The sequence below is a fragment of the Gorilla gorilla genome, chromosome 18 (assembly GCF_029281585.2).
Source record: "Gorilla gorilla gorilla isolate KB3781 chromosome 18, NHGRI_mGorGor1-v2.1_pri, whole genome shotgun sequence".
NCBI lineage: Eukaryota > Metazoa > Chordata > Mammalia > Primates > Hominidae > Gorilla > Gorilla gorilla.
The window spans coordinates 75,890,416-75,910,472 of NC_073242.2; the positions used below are offsets into that span (position 1 = coordinate 75,890,416).

At 46.1% G+C, this 20,057-nt stretch overlaps 1 pseudogene; it reads right to left on the reverse strand.

Annotated features, from left to right (window-relative positions):
* Window positions 1-4,016: 4,016 nt before the first annotated feature.
* On the reverse strand, window positions 4,017-19,769 carry LOC115931036 (creatine kinase B-type-like; annotated as a pseudogene).
* Window positions 19,770-20,057: the final 288 nt, after the last annotated feature.

The following is a 20,057-nucleotide window of genomic DNA, read 5'->3' on the forward strand; positions in this document are numbered from 1 at the left end:
TCTCGGTTCACTGCAACCTGTGCCTCTCGGGCTCAAGTGATCCTCCTTCCTCAGACTCCCAAGTAGCTGGGATTACAGCTGTGCACCACCACAACCAGCTAATGACATGACTATTTTAATTGATGCAGAAAAAGCATTTGACAAAATTCAACACCCTTTCATAATAAAAACAATAGCAGAAAACAAGTGTTGATGTGGATATGGATATGGAGAAAATGCAACCCTTGTGGGAACGTAAAATGGTGCAGTTGTTGTGGAAATGCAGCCTGGAGGTTCCTAAAAAAATTAAACATAGAATTACTATTTGAGGCCTGGTGTGGTGGCTCATGCCTGTAATCCCAACACTTTGGGAGGCAGAGGCAGGCAGATCACTTGAGTTCAGGAGTTCAAGAAGCCTGGCCAACATGGTGAAACCCCGTCTCTACTAAAAATACAAAAATTAGCCAGGCATGGTGGCATATGCCTGTAATCCCAGCTACTTGGGAGGCTGAGGCATGAGAATCACTTTAACCGGGAGGCAGAGGTTGCAGTGAGCCAAGATCATGCCACTGCACTCCAGCTTGGGTGACACAGCAAGACTCCATCTCAAAAAAAAAAAAAAAAAAAAAAAAAAGAATTACCATTTGATCTAGCAATTCCACTTCTAGGCATATACACAAAAGAATTGAAAGCCAATACTCAAGGAAATATTTGTATGCCAATGTTTGCACCAGCATTATTCACAATAGCCAAAAGGTAGAAACAACCCAAATGCCCATTCACAGATGAATGAATAAACAAAATATGTTACGTACAGTCATGCACCATATAACATCATTCCAGACTACACATTCGACAGTGGTCCCATGAGATTATAATACCATATTTTTACTGTGTTTAGATACACAAATACCATTGTGTTACAATCACCTACAATATTTAATATAGTAACATGCTATGCAGGTTTGTAGCCTAGGAGCAATAAGCTATACCACATAGCCTAAGTGTATAATAGGCCATACCATCCAGGCTTGTGTAAGTACACTCTACGATGCTCACACAATGATGAACTCACCTAATGACACCTTTCTCAGAACATTTCCCCATCGTTAAGTGACTCATGACTGTGCATACAACAAAATATTATTTAGCCATAAAAAGAAAGGAAATTCTGACACCACAACATGGATGAACCTCGAAGACAGGATGCTAAGTGAAATAATTCAGACACAAAATAACAAATATTGTATGATTCTACTTAGATGAGAGACCTGGCATCATGAAATTCATAGAAACTGAAAGTAGAACAGTGGTTGTCAGGGCCTAGAGGAAGGAGGGAAGGGGGCATTATTGTTTAATGGGTATGGAGTTTCAGTATGGGATGATGAAAATGTTCTGGCAATGGATGCTGGTGATGGTTGCACAACAATGCCAACGTACTTAATGACACTAAACTGTACATTTTTAAATGGCTAAAATGGTAAATTTTATGTTATGTATATTTTATCACAATCAAAGAGAAAAAATATTCAATAAACTAGGAATACAAGGAAACTTCCTCAACATGTTAAAGGCCATATATGAAAGACCCACAGCCAACATCATATTCAATAGTGAAAGGCTGAAAGCTTTTCCCTTAAGATCAGGAACAAGACAAGGTTGCCTGGTTTCACCTCTATTCCACATAGTATTAGAAGTTCTAGCCAGAGGAAATTAGGCAAGAAAAAGAAATCAGAGGCATCCAAATTAGAAAAGAAGTAGGCTGGGTGCAGTGGCTCACGCCTATAATCCCAACACTTTGGGAGGCCAAGGTGGGCAGATCACCTGAGGTCGGGAGTTCAAGAACAGCCTAGCCAACATGGTGAAACTCCGTCTCTACTAAAAATACGAAAATTAGCCTGGTGTGGTGGCACACGCCTGTAATCCCAGCTACTCAGGAGGCTGAGGCAGGATAATCACTTGAACCTGGGAAACAGAGGTTGCAGTGAGCCGAGATCACACCATTGCACTCTAGCCTGGGTGACAGAGCAATGCTCAGTCTCAGGAAATAAAAAAAAAGTAAAATATTAGGATGATTAAAATACTGAAGATATTAGAAAAATTAGCACATCTGATTGACCAATCCTTGTCTTTAAAAGTTGGCACTTGGCCAGGCACGGTGGCTCACACCTGTAATCCTAGCCCTTTAGGAGGCTGAGGCAGGCGGATCATGAGGTCAAGAGATCAAGACCAGCCTGGCCAACATGGTGAAACCCTGTCTGTACTAAAAATACAAAAATTAGCTGGGAATGGTGGCACGTGCCTGTAGTCCCAGCTACTTGGGAGACTGAGGCAGGAGAATCGCTTAAACCCGGGAGACGGAGGTTGCAGTGAGCCAAGATCACGCCCCTGCACCCCAGCCTGGCGACAGAGTGAGACTCCGTCTAAAAAAAAAAAAAAAAAAGTTGGCACTAAGCTGGGTACATGCTCATAATTCCAGCTACTCAGGAGGCTGAGGCAGGAGGATCACTTGAGCCCAGGCGTTTCAGACCAGCCTGCACAATGCAGCGAGACCCCATTTCAGAAAAAAAAAAAAAAAGTTGATATCTCAAAATTGTACTGGAAGTTCTGGCCAGGGCAGTTAGACAAGAAAATGAAATAAGGCATCTAGATTGAAAAGGAAGAAGCAAAACTATCTCTATTTGCAGATGACATTGTCTTATATGTAGAAAATCCTAAGAAGTCAACCTATTATTAGAATGAATAAATGAGTTCAGCAAAGTTGTAGGACACAATATATAAATATCAAATCTATTTCTATACACTTGGACTCAACAATATGATAATGAAATTAATTCCATTTATAATATCATCAAAAAGAATAAAATACTTAGGAGTAAAACAAAAACGTGTAAAACTTATACTCTGAAAACTACAAGACACTGTTGAAAGGAATTAAAGATCTAAATACATGAAAAGATATCCTGGCTGGGTGTGGTGGCTCATGCCTGTAATCCCAGCACTTTGGGAGGCTAAGGTGGGTGGATTGCTTGAGCCCAGAAGGTTGAGACCAGCCTGGGCAACATAGCGAGACTCTGTCTCTAGTTTTGTTTTGTTTTGTTTTTTTAATGTATTAAAAAAATAAGATATCCCATGTTCTTGGATTGGAGGTCTTAATATTAAAATGGCAATATTCCCCAAATTGATCTGCTGATGAACACAATCCCTATAAAAATCCAGCTGGTTTCTCTGCAGAAATTGACAAAATGATCCTAAAATTCATATAGAAATTACAGGGACTCTGAATTTTTTCCCCAAACGAGCTTGAAAAAGAATAATGAAACAATCTTGAAAAAGAAGAGCAAACCTGGAAGACTCACACTTCCAGATTTTAAACCTACAAACCTACATAACAAGCCAGTGCAACACTAGCAGAAGGATAGACATACAGATCAGTGGAATAGAGTTAAGTGTCCAGAAACAAACCGCATGCGTGGAGGAAGGCAGCCTCTGATCTCTTGGACAGACTGACTTCACTCACATACCCAATATCTTGGCAGACTGGAATCAACTGGGCTCCTCTCCCTCTCCACATAGACTTAGGGCCTTGCCGTATGGTCTCTCCTTTTACACAGTCAAACCTCTTATGTGGCAGTTCAGGGCTCTAATAAGAAGTATTCCAGAGACCAAGGTGGAAGCTGCAAGGCTTTTATGGGCTCAGAAGTCATGGAGAATCGGCCAGGTGTGGTGGCTCACACCTGTAATCCCAGCACTTTGGGAGGCCGGGAGGCTGAGACCAGCCTGGCCAACATGGCAAAACCCCGTCTTTACTAAAAATACAAAAAATTAGCCAGGCGTGGTGGTGCGTGCCTGTAATCCCAGCTACTCGGGAGGCTGAGGCAGGAGAATTGCTTGAACCCAGGAGGTGGAGCTTGCAGTGAGCCAAGATCACACCACTGCACTTCAGCCCGGGCAACAAGAGCAAAACTCCATCTCAAAAAAAAAAAAAAAAAAGGCATGGAGAATTGCTCCCACTGAGTTCTATTAGTAACACAGGGTTAGGCCATATTCACTGTCCTGGTGGAAGAGAGCTACACAAAGACATGCAGTTGATTCTTGTTATTTGCAGTAGTTATGTTCTAGAAAGTCACTGCGAACACCGAATTAGCAAATTCTGACCATTGCTCCCAGGGAATATGCAGGATTCATTTCCTGCAAGCCTCTGGTCACGTTTTTCTCAAGAGATTAATCCAGAACCTTAGTCTATGTGTACTTCTGTTTAAAAACACGTTAGTTAATATATATTGTTCATTCATTAACATTGAACTCATGGCCAGCAGCACAACAATTTGTGCCTGAAGCTTCTCCAACACATGTATTTTTTCTGTAAAGCACATCAGACTTCTCGCACTTTGGAACACGAGGCAGCACTTCAGCATTGTGCTTGGAGGGGTTTTTTGTTTGTTTTTTTGTGTTTTTTTGAAATGGGGTCTTGCTCTTGTTCCCCAGGCTGGAGTGCAACGGTGCCACCTCTGCTCACTGCAACCTCTGCCTCTGGGGTTCTCGCGATTCCTTGGAGGCCATTTTAAACAGCAAAATCACTAACAACACCCCCCCACCCAAAGTGTCACTAAATAGACCACAAAATGGGACGTTTGTTTACAGTATGAGAGCCAAAACAAGAAGCAAAGCGTCGACTTTGACCACTGCTGGGAATGGGAGTGTCAGTCAACTCAATTTTTTTACCACTCTGAACGTGTCCACGAATGACCGCAAAAGCACTTCAAGTATTGATTTTGGGATTACAAATAAATTTTAGTGAGTAGGCTAATTTGCAAATACAGCATCCATGAGTAACGATTCATAAATAATAAAGATATCAGGACTTGCTACAAGCTACTATGGCATGCAATAACAATTGTTTATGATCACCTTCCATATTATCACCTAACAAAAAGAATAATCTCAAATTTAATGCATTTACTTTTACATAATTCACAATTTTTACTATATGCCTAACTGCACTGTTTATTTCAGCTGACTTTTTTTTCATAGCATGACTTTCTTAAGGAAAGAATCATTGTTTTCACTCACATTTTGATCTTTGCTCCTTAAACTGGTTGCCTACTCCAGGGTACTTTTTTGTTGCAGTTCTGCCATCCAACGTACTTCTCCACAGTTCTAAAGCTCCACACCACATTTGTTGACAATATCAGAGCTAGTTGTGTTTGTGACCAAAGAAGCAGGAAAACAAGTTTTTTCTTTGTATCACCTTCATGTTCATAATGCACATCTTAGCAATATCTCAGCATGTATTATGTTGCAATGAAAAATACTTTGCTAGCTTCCTTTTTTCTATTATTATTTTTTTTTATTATTATTATTTTTGAGACGCAGTCTTGCTCTGTCACCCAGGCTGGAGTGCAGCAGCACAATCTCAGCTCACTACAACCTCTGCCTCCTGGGTTCAAGCGATTCTCTTGCCTCAGCCTCCGGAGTAGCTGGGACTACAGGCGTGCACCACCACGCCTGGCTAATTTTTTTGATTTTTTAGTAGAGATGGGATTTCACCATGTTGGCCAGGCTGGTTTTGAACTCCTGACTTTAAGTGATCCACCCGCCTCGGCCTCCCAAAGTTCTAGGATTACAGGCTTGAGCCACCACGACCAGCCCTTGTTCTATTATTCTTGCCATAGAGTCACACAGTATTGTGTGACCAGAGGATCACTTGAACCCAGGAGGTTGAGGCCGCAGTGAGCTGTGATTGTGCCACTGCACTCCAGCCTGGGTGACAGAGCGAGAGCCTGTCCCCCTCCCCCAGCCCCACTCCCCACCAAAAAAAGAGAGACTGAGGTTGCAATTACTTTCATGACCAAGTCTCAAAAGTCACAAACCATCATATGTACTATATTCTATTTATTAGAAGTAACCCAAGTCTGGCCCACATTCCAAGTAAATATCTTTGTCATCTTATGGTTTTATTTATTTATTTTATTTTATTTTATTTTATTTTTTATTTTGAGATGAAGTTTCACTCTTATTGCCCAGGCTAGAGTGCAGTGGTGCAATCTCGGCTCACTGCAACCTCCTTCTCCGGGTTCAAGCGATTCTCCTGTCTCAACCTCCTGAGTAGCTGGGATTATAGGTGCCTGCCACCACGCCTGGCTAATTGTTGTATTTTTAGTAGAGACGGGGTTTCACCATGTTGGCCAGGCTGGTCTCGAACTTCTGACCTCAGGTGATCCACCCGCCTCAGCCTCCCAAAGTGTTGGGATTACAGGTGTGAGCCACCTCACCCAGCCTATCTTATGGTTTTAGTGCACCTTTATAAGAAGCCAAAAAGCAGTAATATTTATGTGGGAAATATTGAATGTCTGCTTCTGCTGGCTTTAACAGTAGCTTTATAGAGATATAATTCACATACCACTTAAAGTGTGCAATTCAGTTTTTAGTATATTCACAGATGTTATGTAACTATCACCACTATTTAATTCCCAGATATTGTCATCCCTGCAAAATGAAACCTTATACCCAATAGCAGCCACTTCCCATTCTCTATTCTCAGCCCCTGACAACCACTAATCTATTAATACTTTCTGTCTCTTTGGATCTGCCTATTTTGGTCATTTCCTATAAATGGAATTCTACAGTATACTCCTTTTGTGTTTGGTTTCTTTCATTTAGCATAATGTTTTCAAGGTTTACTATGTTATAGCATCTATCAGTACTTGATTCCTTTTTATGGCTGAATAATATTCCATTGTATGGATATACCACATTTTATTATCCATTCATCAGTTGATGTACATTTGGATTGCTTCTACGTTTTTTTTTTTAGGCCAAAACTCTAGTTTATTTCAGCGTCAGCAATATCTTACCATTAAAAAAAAAATGCTAGCAAGGTGACGGAAGTCTCTACAGCGAGGCTAAGGGCTCGCCAGGTGGCCAACATCAGGGGTGCATGGCAGGCACTGGCCAGGCGATAAGTTAGGAAGCAGCAAGGGCTGGTGGTGGGTGTGGGCTGGGCAAGCATTAGGCCATAGGTGGCCTGGCCCTGGTGATGCCACTGCTCCATCTCAATGAGCAGCTTTATGACGCCCACCCGCGTCTGCACCAGCTCCACCTCCGAGAAGCCCCGGAGGTCAGCGTTGGAGACGTCAAAGACCCCACCCACCGCGGCCACGTCCACACCGTCTGTCCCTCACTTCTGAAGTCACAGCCTCTTTTTTTTTTTTCCTTTTCTTGAGACGGAGTCTCGCTCTGTCGCCAGGCTGGAGTGCAGTGGCACTGTCTCGGCTCACGGCAAACTCCGCCTCCTGGGTTCAAGCTATTCTTCTGCCTCAGCCTCTGGTGTAGCTGGGAGTACAGGCGCGCGCTACCACGCCCAGCTACTTTTTGTGTTTTTAGTAGAGATGGAGTTTCACCATGTTGGCCAGGATCGTCTTGATCTCTTAACCTTGTGATCTGCCTGCCTCGGCCTCCCAAAGTTTTGAGATTACAGGCGTGAGCCACCACGCCTGACCGTTTTTTGGTTTTTGTTTTTGAGACGGAGTTACGCTCTTGTCACCCAGGCTGGTACAATGGCGCGATCTCCGGTCACCACAACCTCCACCTCCCAGGTTCAAGCCGTTCTTCTGCCTCAGCCTCCCGAGTAGCTGGGATTACAGGCATGTGCCACCATGCCCAGCTAATTTTTTGAATCTTTAGTAGAGATAGGGGTTTCTCCACGTTGGTCAGGTTGGTTTCGAACTCCCGACCTCAGGTGATCCGCCTGCCTCGGCCTCCCAAAGTGCTGGAATTACAGGCGTGAGCCACCGCGCCCAGCCACAGCCTCTTTTTTTTTTTTTTTTGAGGCTGAATCTCGCACTATCGCCCAGGCTGGAGTGTAGTGGCGTGATCTTGGCTCACTGCAACCTCTGCCTCCCAGGTTCAAGCGATTCTCGTGTCTCACCCTCCCGAGTAGCTGGGATTACAGGCATCCGCCACCACGCCCGGCTAATTTTTGTATTTTTAGTACAGACTGTGGTTTCACCATGTTGGCCAGGCTGGTCTCGAACTCCTTGACCTCAAGTGATCCGCCTGCCTTGACCTCCCAAAGTGCTGGGATTACAGGCATGAGCCACCGCGCCCAGCCTGAAGCCACAGCCTCTTAAGCACCTCCGAGAACTCGTGCTTGCCCAGGTGGGGCAGCCTGATGTGCACACTTGCCCCTGCAGCCCTGTGCCCAGGTTGGGAGGGCAGGTGAGGATGGAGCCCAGGTGAGGATTCCACATGAACTCGTCGTTCCTAGACTTGAAGAGTTTCAAACCGGGAGAGGCCGAGGCAGAAGCAGTAAATGCCTCCTTCGTGTTGCCCCCCTGTTGCACGGAGATGGCCCGCAGGTGGTCCTAGTCGCCGCCCCACACCAGGAAGGTCTATACTGTCCTTGTGCCAGATGCCGCGGGCGTTGGGCCATGCCCGAGGCCAGGAGCAGGGGCGGTACGGGCTCGTGGAAGAGGAAGTGGCTGTCGAGGAGCTGCTGTTGCTGTTCCGCGTCGGTCCTGCTCCTGCGCGCGTCGTCCGGGCCCGCCAGGTCGCCGACCAGTCTCTAGGGCGTCCACCGCGGGACCCACGGGAGGCAGAAGTCGAGGCCGTGCGCACCGCGAGCTCAACACAGTTGGGGGCCAGGTGGCCGCCGCCCGGCAGGTTGTCGGGGTTGAGCTGGGTCTTGTGCTCATCGCTGGGCTTGTAGTGCGGTGCCGGTCCTCAAGGATGAGGCCGAAGAGATCCTTGAACACGTCGTAGGACTCCTCGTCGGCCGCCACGCGGCCCACGGCCCTGAGTACGGGTGGCCCGGGCTGTCCACGCGGGTCTGGATGGCGCCTCCAGCGCGAAGCCACCCCTGGCGCGCCGCTCCGCGTTCAGCTGGGGCAGCGCCTCGGCCACTGGGTCTCAGGTCGGGAAACTTGTCCTGCGCCGGGAAGCGAGCTTCAGCGCCCGCGGCTGTAGGAGAAGGGCATGTGCGGGCGCTCGGTGGGTCCGCAGCTCTGAGCGTGGCCACTTTTTAACCATTATAAATAATTCTGCTATCAACATTCATATGTACACTTTTCTTATGAGCATATTCTTAGTATTGAAATTGTGGGATCATATGGTAACGCTATGGTTTTTTTTTTTGTTTTTTTTCTCCCAGACTGGAGTGCAGTGGCCCTGTCTCGGCTCACTGCAACCTACCCCTCCCGGGTTCAAGCTATTCTCCTGCCTCAGCCTCTCGAGTAGCTGGGATTACAGGAGCCCGCCACAACACCCGGCTAATGTTTGTGTTATTTTAGCAGAGACGAAGTTTTACCATGTTGGTCAGGCTAGTCACTGACCTCAAGTGATCCACCCGCCTCGGCCTAACAAAGTGCTGGGATTACAGGCGTGAGCCACCCAGGTTCCATGTTTAAATTTGTAAAGAATTGTCTGTTTTCCAAAGGAGCTGCCCTATGTTTCTGTTTTCTCTTTAGCAATCTTTGTTTTAAAATATTATTTTGGTTTTGAATTTTTTTGGGGGTTTTTTTTTTTCTTTTTGAGATGGAGTCTGGCTCTGTCACCCAGACTGGAGTGCAGTGGTGGCGCAATCCCGGCTCACTGCAAGCTCCGCCTCCCGGGTTCAAGCCATTCTCCTGCCTCAGCCTCCCGAGTAGCTGGGACTACAGGCGCCCGCCACCACGCCCGGCTAATTTCTGTATTTTTAGTAGAGACAGGGTTTCACCATGTTAGCCAGGCTGGTCTCGAACTCCTGACCTTAGGTGATCCACACGCCTTGGCCTCCCAAAGTTCTGGGATTACAGACATGAGCCACCGCGCCCGGCCCTGAGCTCTTGGCTGTACCTTTTGGCTTTCTCGAAAAAACAAAAATGTGGCCAGGCACGGTGGCTCATGCCTGTAATCCCAGCACTTTGGGAGACCGAGGTGGGCAGATTGAGCTCAGGAGCTCAAGACCAGCCTGAGCAACGTGAGGAAATCCCGTCTCAACAAAAATTAGCCAGGCATGATGGCACACACCTGTAGTCCCAGCTACTCAGGAGGCTGAAGTGGGAGAATCGCCTGAGCCAGGGAGGTCAAGGCTACAGTGAGCTGTGACTGTGCCACGGCACTCCAGCCTTGATGACAGAGTGAGACCCTGTCTTAATCAAAACAACACAACAACAAAATACTGAAAAAAAAACAAAAATGATAAAGTTTGTTTTGCCACACTTGGGTGAAAAATAAATGAAACAAATTTTAATTCCTTAATTTAGCTAATGAGATTAAACCATATACACATATTTTAAAGGCCTAATTTTAAAAATTAAATGATTATTAGGAGCATCTTAATTCGGTGGTTCTGGCCCAGAGTCCCTCAGAAGGGAGTTGTAATCGCGCTGTTGGCCAGGGCTGAGCATCTGAAGGCTTGACAGGAACTAGGGGATGTGCTTCCAAGATGGCACCAGCCCCTGGCTATTGGCAAGTGGCCTCATCCCTTGCCTCATGGACCTATCTATAGGGATGCCATAATGTCCTTGTGACATGTCAGCTGACTTCCCTCCCAAATGAAGTGATTCAAGAGAGAGGCCCACTTTGGGAGGCCCAGGAAGGTGGATCACTTCAGCCCAGGAGTTGAAGACCACCCTGGGCAACACAGTGAAACCCTTTCTCTGCAAAAAAAAAAAAAGAAAAGACAAGACAAGAAAAATTAGCTGGGCGTGGTAGTGCATGCCTGTAGCCCCAGCTACTTGCGAGGCTGAGACAGGAGGATCACTTGAACCTGGGAGGTTGAGGCTGCAGTGAGATGTGATCATGCCACTCACTCCAGCCTGGGTGACAGAGCAAGAGCCTGTCCCAGTCCGCAGGCCCCCCCAACCAAACAACAACAACAAAAGGCTGAGAGTAAGGTTGCAATTACTTTCATAACCAAGTCTCAAAAGTCACAAACCATCATGTCTGCTATATTCTATTTATTAGAAGTGAGTCAACAAGTTCGGTCCGCATTGAAGGAAAGGAGAAAATTAAACTCCACTTTTTTTTTTTTTTTTTTTTTGAGACGGAGTCTTGCTCTTTCGCCCAGGCTGGAGTGCAATGGCACGGTCTCAGCTCACTGCAACCTCTGCCTCCCAGGTTCAAGTGATTCTCCTGTCTCAACCTCCTGAGTAACTGGGATTACAGGTGCCTGCCACCACACCTGGATAATTATTGTATTTTTAGTAGAGACGGGGTTTCACCATGTTGGCCAGGCTGGTCTCGAACTCTTGACCTCAGGTGATCCACACCCCCTCCCCCGCCCCCGCCCCACGGCCTCTGGGATTACAGGCGTAAGCCGCCATGCCCGGCTTTTTTTTTTTTTTTTTTTTTTTTGAGACGGTATCTCACTCTGTTGCCATGGCTGGAGTGCAGTGACATGATCTCAGCTCACTGCAGCCTTAATCTCCCAGGCTCAAGTGATACTCCTACCTCAGCCCCCGCCCCAACCCCATCCCTCCAGCTGAGACCACAGGCCCGAGACACCATGCCCAGCTGATTTTTGTTTTTTGTTTGGTTGGTTGGGTTTTGGTAGAGATGGGGTCTCGCCATGTTGCCCAGGCTGGTCTCGAACTCAAGCTCAAGCAATCCACATGCCTAAGCCTTCCAAAGTGCTGGGATTACAGGCGCGTGGTTTAAACTACACTTCTTAAAGGGAGACATATCAAAGAATGTGTGGACATCTTTTAAAACCACTACACTGGCTGAGGTCAGGTGGCCTCAGTTACTTAGAGCGTGGGCTTCCCCATAGGACTGCTTAAGTATCCTTTTAACATAGCAATTGTTCTTCTACAAAGCACATTTTCCATCAGAGAATGGGAGAGAATCCACAACATCTTTTATAACTGAACTTCAAAACTCACACTCTGTCATTTTTGCAATATCCTATTAGTTACACAGGTCACCCCAGTCAGTATGGGAGGGGACTAAATAAGGGCATGTATCCCAGGAAGTAGGGATCGTCTTGGATGCCGGCTTTCATAGGTACTCAAATGAAACAATAATTCCATCAGTGCATGCTGCGGAGAGGTCCACAGAGGAAGTGACAGAGAGATGGGCCTTTGGGGTCCCACTGACCCGGAGAAAAATGAGAAGGATCTGTGTAGGTCATCTGTCCTTGACCTGAAGACAGAAAGAAAGAACCAGGATGGGTGCCAAAAGAGTCCACTTTTCACTGGTTTTTGATCCTGTTTCTAACTTTGCTCAAGATCTTTCATGCTTGCTATTAAAGTGACTGCAGGTGCTTCTAATCTCATACTATGCAATTAGACCTAGCAGGAGGTTCTTTAATAATAAGTACTTGATGAATGAACCAAAATGGCTATTCAAAGCCACTTTTTGTTCTCTCTTGTAATTAGGACCTGAGCTTCCCCTGGAGATTGGGAGAAATGAGATGTAGCCTCCACCTCTACACCTGTCACTGTTAACATTCAGGACACAAAGCCCCTATCAATGAGCCTTTTAAGGCTTTTACATTTTTAGTGGGAGGAGAGGAACAGTAGGAGCCTTAGCAATCTTTAAAATATAAACATAACCACTTATCTTAGAAAATAGATCCTAGGCCGGGTGTGGTGGCTCACACCTGTAATCCCAGCACTTTGGGAGGCCGAGGCAGGTGGATCACCTGAGGTCAGGAGTTTGAGACCAGCCTGGCCAACATGGTGAAACCCCATCTCTACTAAAAATACAAAAATTAGCCAGGCATGGTGGTGGGCACCTGTAATCCCAGCTACTCGGGAGGCTGAGGCAGGAGAATCACTTGAACCTGGGAGGCGGAGGTTGCAGTGAGCCGAGATTGCGCCACTGCATGCCAGCCTGGGTGACAGAGCAAGACTCCATCTCAAAAAAAAAAAGAAAAAGAAAATAGATCCTGAGTTATAAATTATATAAATTCGAGGGGTTTGTGTTCTTTCTTGTTTGTTTTTTCACCAGAAGCTTTGGGAATCATCACAATGCTACAAATGTGGTCATTGCTTGTTTATTCTTTTAATTTTTTTCTACAAATTTTATATATTTGCACAAAGGAATCATCTTTAAATAACAACAGTAACAAAAATGAATACAAATAATTGTCCAGCTGGGAGCAGTGGGCTCACATCTGTAATCCTAACAGTTTGTGAGGCCAAGGCAGGAGAATTGCTTGAGCCCAGGAATTTGAGACCAGCCTGGGAAACATAATGAGACTTTGTCTCTACAAAATATAATAAAATTAGTTGGGCATGCACATCGAGGCTGCAGTGAGCTATGATCATGCCACTGCACTCCATTCTGAGCAACAGAGCAAGACTTCATCTCAAAAAGAAATAAAATAAAACAACAACAACAACAACAACAAAACCCCCAAAACTGTCCAGATGAAGAGAAAGAGTATGAGAAGCCTCATTTTTGGCTAGAAAGAGTGCTTTTCTTCTCCTCCTACAGAGCTAATAACACACTGGGTGGGCACATTCATTGTTGAAAAGCCACAGACTCAAAGCAGCTCAGGAGGCAGCCTCCTTTGTAGCTGGGTAACTCTAGACAGCCCAAGCCAGCCACCACCCTCGCTGAGCACTGAACTCAGCCTGCTGCCTGCCCTGGGCACAGAGGAGTCTCCAGGCACAGAGGAGTCTCCAGGAGTCCCACACCTTGCTTTGCCTCCTTTGCTTTTCCCTTTCATGCTACTTACCATTTATTGGGCATCTACTTTGCAGCTTGTCCTTTATATTACTTGTCGTTCTTTCTCTCAAACCCTGCAAAGTGGAATCATGAGCCCCATCTTACAGTTAAGGAACATGAAACTCAGAGAGTATATAAATCAGGAATCAGAAATTTTGTGAAATAAAAACTCAACTCAAAATGGCTTAAGCAAAAAGAGTATTTCCTGGCTCACATAACCAAAAGAGCCAAGAATCTGATGGGCTTCAGGCACAGCTGGATCTTTGCATTCATGTGAGCCATCAGGGCCCCATTTCTCTCTCTGCCCCTTGTTTCTGTACCCCTTGCAGGTAGGGTCTTCCTTATTGGTGTCGGAGGGATGGCTGGAATAGCCAAATACACTACATTTCATTAAGTGTGGCAGCCATGAAAATGCTCCACTTGGATTTCTTTTCAAAAATAACTTGCAGGCTGGTATGGTGACTCACACCTTTCATCCCAGCACTTTGGGAGGCTGAGGAGGAAGAATCACTTTGTTACTGGAAGGGGGTCCTGATCAAGACCCCAGTAGAAGGTTCTTGGATCTCACGCAAGAAAGAATTCAGAGCAAGTCTATAAGGTAAAAGCAAGTTTATTAGGAAAGTAAAGGAATAAAAGAATGGCTACTCCATAGGCAAAGCAGACCCGAGGGCTGCTGGTTGCCCATTTTTGTGGTTATTTATTGATTATATACTAAGCAAGGTGTGGATTATTCATGCCTCCCCCTTTTAGACCATATAGGGTGGCTTCCTGATGTTGCCATGGCATTTGTAAACTGTCATGGCACTGGTGGGAGTGTAGCAGTGAAGATGACCAGAGGTCACTCTGGTGGCTATCTCAGTTTTGGTGTGTTTTAGCCGGCTTCTTTACTGCAACCTGCTTTATCAGCAAGGTCTTTATGACCTGTATCTTGTGCTGACCTCCTATTCCATCCTGTGACTTAGAATGCCTTACCATCTGGGAATGCAGCCCAGTAGGTTTCAGCCTTATTTTACTGAGCCCCTATTCAAGATGGAGTTGCTCCAGTTCAAACGCCTCTGACAACTTGATGCCATGAGTTTGAGACGAGCCTGAACAACATAGCAAGACGCCATCCCTGTAAAAAAAAAATAATGAGCAGGCATGATGTTGCACACCTATAATCCCACCTACTTGGGAGGCTGAGGCAGGAGGATCACTTGAGCCTGGGAGTTTGAGGCTGCAGTGAGCTGTTTGTGCCACTGCACCTGAGCCTATGCAACAGAGAAAGACCCTGTCTCAAAAAACAAAACAAAACCAAAAACACAAAAACTTGCCATTCAGCTGCAAGGAGCGTAGTTAGTTACCAGCCTCCAGCTGTACCACCTTTAGGATTCACGCCTGGCTCAGTCAGCCACCAGCCAATGACCAGACATAGCAAAGTGTACCAGGGCCTGGTCATTTTTGCCTAATGCATGACTCCTGTAATAGGTAATCTTTGCTCCAGAGCTCGGCAGATAATGTAAGATCTGATTGTGTTCTGAGCCTCTCCCTGCCCGACCCTACTTCCTCCTCCTTTATCCTTCACAGCTCTTGCCCTTTCCCCCAAACACACCTCTGATACTTCAAACTCCATCTCTGCATCTTCCTCCCAGACACACCACACCTCACTGGTCCCCCATCCCCACTCACAGCAGCTTTCCTGGCTTTACCCATATTCCTTTGGATCTCTGCATGCTTTTCAGTTGCTCTGTAGAGTATAGCAGGCTAGTCAACCTTGTGGGCTGGTCAGAGGCGTCTGCAACAGTTGTGACAGCTGCGGGAAAAAATGGATGCAAATTCTATAGCCTCAGAAGAAATGAGTGAAATTTTCCATGCTTGGTTTATTAGAGCTATTTCTGAAGTAAGACTTTTAGGACTTATAAAACCTACCAAATAGAAGACTGACCATTTGGCAAGGCTAACATGGGGCGGCTGCTAGAAAGCAAATGAGTGAAGCCAGAATATCATGTTGAGTTTAAGAGAAAAAGGAGGCCCGTCATATTTACATACCACTTACAGGAGCCAGTTTTGGTGAGAAGAGAAATGTGTAATCCCTTGTGATGTTTAACCAGAAAGTATGTTGCTAACCCCAAACAGGTGTCTATCAAAACACCTGCGGAGTACTTTAGAATTCAACAAATAACATACTTACATTATAATTAAAACCTCTCACACATTATTGCTGTACTTCTCACAAAGTCATTACTAAATTATGAGTAAAATTTTTTTTTTTTTTTGAGATGGAGTCTCGCTCTGTCACCCAGGCCAGAGTGCAGTGGCATGATCGCAACTCATTGCAACCTCTGCCTCCCAGGTTCAAGTGATTCTCCTGCCTCAGCTTCCCCAGTAGCTGGGATTACAGGTGCCCGCCACCACACCCTGCTAATTTGTGTATTTTTAGTAGAGTTGGGGTTTCACCATGTTGGGCAGGCTGGTCTCGAACTCCTAGCCTCAACTGATCCGCCCATCTCAGCCTCCCAAAGTGCTGGGGTTACAGGCATGAGCCACCACGCCCAGCCTATAAGTAAATCATTCTTGAAGATACTTGGTTCAACCCAACATGCAAAAAGTCAAAGTGCCTGGGATGACTCCCCGACTTCCCCTCCTGCCCTCCCATTTGATCAATGACTGATAGGTCAGGAGTTCGATGCCAAGCTCTTGGCCTGCAGTCAGACCTCCTGAAACAACTTCCCCTTCAGAGTTGCCCTGCAGGTCAAGCTGGAGCTACCTCCACAGGTATGCCTGCGGTCACACCTGCTGGCTTCCTCTCCTCTGCCCTGCTCCCCGCTACTCCATTTTCCCTCTCCCCTGGGAGCACTCCTTAACGAGTCAGTCTCACCTGAATCCACATCTTAGGGAGTACTTCTCCAAACCCAACCAAGAACCAGCCCCTGGGGTTGGTGCCTGTGCAGGAGCTCTGGCCTACGGAGCCATCCTGCTGAGCTCCTGCCCTCTTCCTGTACCATCAGTTCCGGAGGGTGGAAGCAGCTTCCTCCAGTCACTGACCCTGGCCTGCTTCCCTGGACTTTGATTGTTTCCTTTGGTCCCTTCTCACACCTTTGTTAGTAGCCTATCATTAAACTCTCCCCAGGCATCCCTTTGTAGTGTACTACTGAAACCGCCTTTGCAAAATTTATAACTGAGGAAATTATGACAGTGAAAGAGATCAGACTTAATCCACTCTATCTTGCTTCTAACCTTTAAGCTCTCCTTTTTTTTTTTTTTTTTTGAGATGGAGTCTCAGTCTGTTGCCCAGGCTAGAGTGCAGTGGCACAATCTCAGCTCACTGCAACCTCTGCCTCCCAGGTTCAAGCAATTCTCCTGCCTCAGCCTCCCGAGTAGCTGGGATCACAGGTGCCCACCACCATGCCCGGTTAATTTTTGTATTTTTAGTAGAGACTGGGTTTCACCATGTTGCCCAGGCTGGTCTCGAACTCCTGACCTCAGGTGATCTGCCCATCTTGGCCTCCCAAAGTGCTAAGATTACAGGCATGAGCCACCTCGCCCGGCCTAAGCTGTTCTTACCCATTCCTGGGTGTAGGCCGAACTAACCTTGGGAAGGAATTCAGTTTCATGGTTTGAAACAAAATTGATAATAGCCCTTTCCTGAAAAGACCCCTTTTTGCCTGGGGCCCAGTCTGCCTTTGCCAGACTAACAAATTAGCTACAATATTAGAAATTGTGGTTTAGGGGTCATGCAGACTCTGGCTCCAAAGAGTCTGAACCTCTCCAAATTGCTCCTGGGGATAACATCACTATGTAAAACCTAAGATCAGTGCTTGAGATATTTTGCAGACCCTGCACTTGATGGATCAGCTGACACCACCAAGACCCGTAATCTGGCTCAACCAGTTCTGCCATCCCACCCAGGAACGGAAGACAGAAAGAAAACCTCACTTTGACCCCCTGCGATTCTATCTCCAACCTGAACCATCAGCACTCCCCACTTCCCAAGCCCCTATCTCCCAAATTATCTTCAAAAACTTCGATCCCTGAATGCTCTGATTTGAGTAATCATAAAACTTCAGTCCCCTGCACAGCCGGTTCTGCATGAATTACTCTTTCTCCATTGCAATTCCCCTGTCTAGGCAGGTCTAGGCAGTGGGAAAGGTGAACCCACTGGGCAGTTACACTACCTGCCTATTTTCTGCCAGAAACCTGAATCATAAATAGGACCATTACAGGATTTATTTTTAAAATATCCATCTATCCATCTTTTAAAAAAAATCCATCTTTTTTTTTTTTAAAGAGACAGGTCTCACTCTGTGGCCCAGGCTGGAGTGTGCAGTGGTGCTATCATAGCTCACTGCAGCCTCAAACTCCAGGGTTCAAGCAACTCAGCCTCATGAGTAGCTGGGACCACAGGGATGCACCACCGTCTTTTGTAGAGACGAGCTTGCTATATTGCCCAGACTGGCCTCGAACTCCTGGACTCAAGTGATCTCCGGGCCTCAGCCCCCAAGGTGCTGGGATTACAGACATGAGCCACCATGCCTGCCCTTAAATGTCTGTCTGTCTATCTATCTATCTAATCAATCATCATAACACTCTAGAGATTTGGAATGAAACAGAAATTAATGTTGTGCAATGATTGCCCATTTTTGTCATCTAGTCAATTTGGCTCTGGGACTATATGTATAATAATCTGATTTAGAGATAATACTGAAAGTCTGATTTGAAGGTTCTTCCTGAATATGAAGGTAGAGGTACTGGCCTACCCATTTCCCCCCAAATTGGCCCTCAGAAAGGCCTTTCCGCTGGAAACAGCCAGTAAACAATTTGCAAAAGCCGGCATCCGGCGCTAGATGGCAGCTGTGACCCACTGGTGTTGTTGCTCACTGAAGCCCATTAACAATTCCAGCTTGCCTGGCCCAGCAGGTTCACCATTTGCAGTCCAGCAAAAGCCAGCTCTCCTTCTGGCTCTCCACTCTCAAATCAGGGTTAGTCCACATTCCTCCAATGCAGAGGCAGTTCGTGATTTTCCAGCACTTTGGGTACCTGGAACTCCCTGCCCTGTCAGGGCCTGGGAAGGTTCCTATTGGTATCTCTCTCCAACCACCCTCCCTCAGTGCACCCGTTGCTAGACACTCAAACAAATGGAAACCCAAGGGTCAGGGTCTCTGAGGAGAAGACCAGAATACAGACACTTAGGGGGAACTCTCCTGGTGCAGGAAAGATTGCTGTGTTTGGGCTCTCCCTGGCTGGATGACCTCCATAATCACTTTAGCTGGCCTCCCTTACCCTCTTTGGACTTAGCAAATGAGTGCCATTGGTCTTGCAAGTACCTGAAGCCCTGTGCAAACTAGCCTAAGCCATATAAAAAGATGGGATAGTTATTTAGTTAATAGTTTTTTTTTTTTTTTTTGAGACATCCAGGCTAGAGTGCAGTGTACTATCATGGCTCACTGCAGCCTCAACTTCCTAGGCTCAAGTAATCCTCCCACCTCAGCCTCCTGAGTAGCTGGGACTACAGGTGCTCACCATGTTTTTGTTTTGTTTTGTTTTTGTTTTTGTTTTTTGTTTTTTGTTTTTGGTAGAGATGAGGTCTTCCTATGTTGCCTAGGCTGGAAACTCCTGGGCTCAAGCAATCCTCTGAGCTCGGCCTCACAGAGCGCTGGGATTACAGGCATGAGCTACTTCACCCAGCCTAGTTAATAGCTTTAAAAGCCATAGGTGTGTTAATTTAGACACAACTGTAGCCACACGAGTTTCAGGTATGGCTGGATCCAGGTGCTCAAAAAAAAAATCAGAAATCAATTTGTCTCCATCTATCTCTACCCTTCTCTTTCAAGCACAATATCCAAAGTGCTGAAAGAAATGCAGGTCTTTCTTCCTAGTTATGCCAAGAATCCCAGACTTGACTTAAATTCAAACTCATTCCTAAATTAATCACATGGGAGGAGCCCTGGTAGATGACATACTCAATTTGGCTAGGTCAAGTGCCCATTATTAGAAAGAGGGGTAGGTCAGGATGAGAATGAGGGAGGCTTGGATCCTCCAAAAATCAGGGTCCTGCCACCTGGAGAAGACACAAGACAAACCAATTCATCGATGCCCACGATGACCAGAGAGCGAGTTTCCATCCCCCTCCCACTCACTTTCATCAGTTTACTCATTCGGTACACTTCAGGATGTCCTGAAAGCACTTCCAGCCCTCCCTCTCCCTTCTTCCCAGATAAAAGTCCTGCTTATCCAATCTCTGGGCACTCCTATCAGACAGTCTCCTAACATTCTGTTTTTTTCCTTCAAAGCATTCTGTTTTTTCCCTTGATCAGTTCAAGATAATATTGTGATATGTGTGATTATTAACCTAGTGTGTAACTTTCCGCTAGACCATAAACTTCAAAGGGACAAGGTCTTGGTGTCCCCAGACCCTCATACAGTAACTGGCACATAGAGGGTAT